Source organism: Orycteropus afer, unplaced genomic scaffold (assembly GCF_000298275.1).
Source record: "Orycteropus afer afer isolate SDZICR_OR568_19922 unplaced genomic scaffold, OryAfe1.0 scaffold00137, whole genome shotgun sequence".
NCBI lineage: Eukaryota > Metazoa > Chordata > Mammalia > Tubulidentata > Orycteropodidae > Orycteropus > Orycteropus afer.
This window is the reverse complement of record NW_006921724.1, coordinates 4427778-4432440: the sequence shown is the minus strand read 5'-3', so window position 1 is coordinate 4432440 and position 4663 is coordinate 4427778. Positions and strand designations below refer to the sequence as shown.

At 37.1% G+C, this 4663-nt stretch overlaps 1 pseudogene; it reads right to left on the bottom strand.

Annotated features, from left to right (window-relative positions):
* Positions 1 to 318: 318 nt before the first annotated feature.
* Positions 319 to 4040, bottom strand: LOC103200966 (annotated as a pseudogene).
* Positions 4041 to 4663: the final 623 nt, after the last annotated feature.

The window sequence follows — 4663 nt, the reverse complement described above, 5'->3', positions numbered from 1 at the left end:
GGATTGACATGGTGGCTGCGATGATGGGCTCAAGTATAGCAGGGATTGTGGGGCTGGCGCGGGATTGGGCAGTGTTTTGTTCTGCTGTGCATGGGGTTGCTATGAGTCAGAAATGACTCGATGGCACTTAACAACAACAACAACAACAACAACAATAGCTGATTACTAAACTGAAGCATTTCAATAATTTACTTTCCTGAAAGCTTTGCTCCTATTTTTACACATTCCATACAAACTTCATATGACACTAAGTAATGCATATTTGAGCCTGTCTCCCAAATAATCACAGTTCCTTCAGTTCTTCAGGCTTCAGTTCCTTCAGAGGCAAATAAATGTCTGATTTAATTTTTTTTCTTGTAGTTTTTGAAGAAGATATTCCATTTGTAAATTCAAATTTGGCTTCCCTCTTTAGTCTTTTTGCTCAATATTTTGAACACTTAACATTTTCTTCTTTCTGTAGAGCTTCTGAGCTTCTTCTTGTTTTTCTTTCACCTCTCAAATTCCTGTTTCTTTGCAGCATGCTTGGCTTATACCTGTGTATATTCTTCTTGTGCCTTTTGATAGGACATTTTCTTTTTATTTTTCTTTCAAGTCACAAAGGAGCTTACTGCTTTGTTACATTGTTCTTCTGGCATAGGGTGTTCAATACTACATTGTTCTTCAGACAAAGTATGGTCAATGCTACATTGCTCTTCTGGCAAAGGCTGGTCAACCTGTTCTTCTGGCAAAGGCTGATGGACTTATCTAAGTTGCTTCCGGAGTCTTTCCTCTTCAGCCAAATAGAGATGTTTCAGATGGTCTAGGTATCGATCTGTGAATTGGGATTCTTGTGAAGCTTGAGCCTTTTTTTTCCTTCCTTGGCAATTTCTTGTAACTCTGCTGAATCTTCAGTTTTCTTTGAAGGGCAAAGCCTTGTCCTTCACGAATACTGCCCACAAAGGCTTTTGGATGATTAATCTACCATCTCCTCTGTTTCACTTTATTATTCTTGAATTCGACCAGAGAAACCCCTTCGTCATGCTCCCCAAAACTCCCTGTGTGCCCGACTGCTGTTAGCTTCACCAATGCCTGGCCAACCACCTGAACTGGATAGCAGTCAAGTGCCTTAGGCACTATGCCACCAGAACTCCATAACCTCTCTATTAGTTCCCGTAATTATTTTGCTGAGTCTCTTGCATTTTCCAATGCTAAGAGTACCATCGTCTGCTAAAACAACTATCTAAATCTGTCCTGGAAGAAGTGCAGCCAGAATGCTTCTTGGAAGCAAGAATGGCTAGACTTCATCTCACCTACTTTGGTCATGTCAGAAGGAAGCATTCCCTGGAGAAGGATATTATGCTTGGTAAAGTGGAGGGTCAATTAATAAGGGGAAGGCCTTCAATGAGATGGATAGACACACTGGCTGCAGTGATGGGCTCAGGTATAGCAAGGATCAGGAGGCTGGCACAAGACTGGGCAGTGTTTCATTTTGTGTATAGGGTCACTATGAGTCATAGACGACTCCATAGCACCTAACAACAACAATAATGACTTGGGTTTTCTAGTTATAGGATCATGTCATCCACAAATAGAGATAGCTTTACTTTCTCTTTGCCAGTTTGGATGCCTTTTATTTCTCTTTTTGCTTTATTGCCATGGCTAGGATTTCCAATACAATGTTAAGTAGAAGTGGTGATAGAGGGCATCCTTGTCTGGTTCCTTTTCACAAGCGGAATGCTTTGAGTCTTTCTCCGTTAACAATAATGTTGGCTGTTGGCTTTGCATATATGCCCTTTATTATGGGGGTCACTGTGATTATTATGTTGAGGGATTTCCCTCCTATCTCCATCTTGCTGAGATTTCTGAATAGGAATGGATGTTGGATTTTATCAAATGCCTTTTCTGTGTCAATTGATATGATCATATAGTTCTTTGTTTTGTTTTGTTTATGTGATCGATTACATTGGTTGTTTTTCTGATGTTGAACCATCCTCGTATACCAGGTATGAACCCCACTTGGTTAAGGTGTATTATTTTTTTGATATGTTGTTGGGTTCTGTTGTCTACTATTTTGTTGAAGATTTTTGCATCTATATTCATGAGGGATATTGGTCTGTAGTTTTCCTTTTTAGTGGTTTCTTTCCCTGGTTTTAGTATCAGTGTTATGCTTGCTTCAGAAAATGAATTTGGGACTATTCTTTTTCTGTGTTCTGGAACAATCTGAGTAGTATAGGTATCAACTCTTCCCTGAATGTTTGGTAAAATTCTCCAGTGAGGCCATCTGGGTGAGGACTTTTTCTTGTGGGAAGTTTTTTTATGACCTGCTCAATTTCTTTTGTTATGGGGCTATTTGAATATTCTATCTCTCACTGGAGTAGTTTAGGTAGGTGTTGTGTTTCTAGAAACTTGTCCATCTCTTCTAGGTTCTTGAATTTGTTGGAATAGAGTTCTTCATAATATTCTGTCAATATCTTTTTTATTTCACTTGGTTCTGTTGTGATGTTACCCTTTTCGTTTATTATTCATTTTACTTGCATCTTCTCTTTCTTTTCTTTTGTTAGATTTGCCAATCGTTTGTCAATTTTATTAATCTTTTTGACAAGCTTCTTGATTTTTTATTTCCTCAGGCAGGGTTTGTTTTGTTTTCTGTTTCATTTACTTCTACTCTGATCTTTATTATTACCTTACTTCTGGATACTGTAGGTTTCCGTTGTTGTTCTTTTTGTAATTATTAGAGTTTTTGAGTTAGAATATTGATTTTGTTTCTTTCCTCTTTTTTGATGTGTGCGTTTATTGCTATAAATTGACCTCTGAGTACTGCTTTTGCTGTGTCCCTTGGGTTTTGGTACTACATATCTTCATTCTTGTTTGTTTCTAGGATTTTTTTTTTTATTTCACACTTTATTTGTTCTGTTTCCCAGTAGTTTTTGAGCAGAGTATTATTCAATTTCCACATGCTTGATATTTTTTCCTTGATCTTCCTATTATTAATTTCTAACTTTATAACATTGTGGTCCAAGAAGATGCTTTGTAGTATCTCAATGTTTCTGAATTTATTGAGGCTTGTTTTATGTCCTAACATATGATCTATTCTGGAGAATGATCCATGTGCACTGGAAAAGAATGTGAATTGTGCTTTTGTTTGGTAGACTGCTCTATACATTGCTGTGAGGTTGAGTTGGTTGATTGTGTTCTTGAGTTCTCCTGTGTCTTTGTTGAGCTTTTTTTCTAGTTGTTTAGTCCATCCTTGAAAATGATATATTGCAAAGTTGTCTATTTTTCTATTTTTCCTTTCAATTCAGTTAATATTTGCTTCATGAATTTTGGAGCACTTTCATTGGGTGCATAGATATTTATTATGGTAATGTCTTCTTGGCCAATTGACCCTTTTAGCATCATATAGTGTCCTTCTTTGTCCCTTATTCTGTTTTTCACCTTGAAGTCTATTTTAATAGAAATTAACATTGCCACTCCTGCTCTTTTTTGGTTAGCATTAGATTGGTATATTTTTTTCCACCCTTTAATTTTTATCTTTCTATCTATGGTGGGTTTCTTGTAGGCAGCATATCGATGGGTCTTCTTGTCTTATCCAATCTGCCATTCTCTTTCTCTTGACTGATGCATTTAATCCATTCACATTGAATGTAATTAGTGATAGATATTAATTTATTACTGTCATTCTATTGTGTTTTTTGTTGTGTTGTTGGTGATTTCCTTGGTCCAAATATTTTTCTGTGCTGAGCTCATTTTGTGCTTCATAACACTTTAAACAGGACTTTTGTAGCACACTTGCCCACAGTACATCTGATTTCCTAACTGCTGCTTCCACGGGTATTGATTGTGAATCCAAGTAAAGTGAAATCTTTGATAACTTCATTCTTTTATTCATTTATCATGATGCTGTTTATTGGTCCAGTTGTGAGGATTCTGCCATGTAAGAAGGTAGCATAATCAGGTTTCACAGTTTAGGACATGGGTACTCAAAGGGGTCATAATTTAACTATCACACACTCCAAGATGTAGTCTTACTCACTTTCCTCATTAGTGCTCCTCTCCTCCATTACCCACCTCATTCAAGCTGATTTTCTCTCTGTCTCCTGGATGCCTATGCTCATCTTCCAGAATTCTCTCATAATGTCCTAGTTACTTGTTATGAATTAGATTTTGTCCTCTCCAAAATATGTGTTGGAGTCCTAACCTTTGTACCTGTGGATGTAATCCTGTTCACAACTAGGGTCTTCTTTGTTACACTAATTAGATCAAACCCAAGTAGAATGGATTATAATTCCAATTACTTCTGAGTTATCAAAAGAGCAGATTAGATACAGAGATACACAAGTATAGTGAATACAGATGCCATGTGAGAATCACTAAGGAACCAAGGAATGTCTGGGGCTATTGACAAGGAAGGAACTGATAGGGTTGAGTCCCTTCTAGCCTCTTGAACTGTGAGAAAATAAATTTCTGTTCTTTAAAGCCACCCACTTTTGTATTTTGATTATAGCAGCTCTAGGAAACAAAGACATTCCTCTAGTGACTTTTCCAAGTTCTCACCATCTTTCATGGTCTTTTGGAAACTCACATCCTCTGGGAAGCCCTCATTGAGGATTATAGCCTTCTTTTCCTCCTCAGGCCCCTCTTACTCATTGTAATACTTACTAAAATACTATTGACTTTTTTTGTG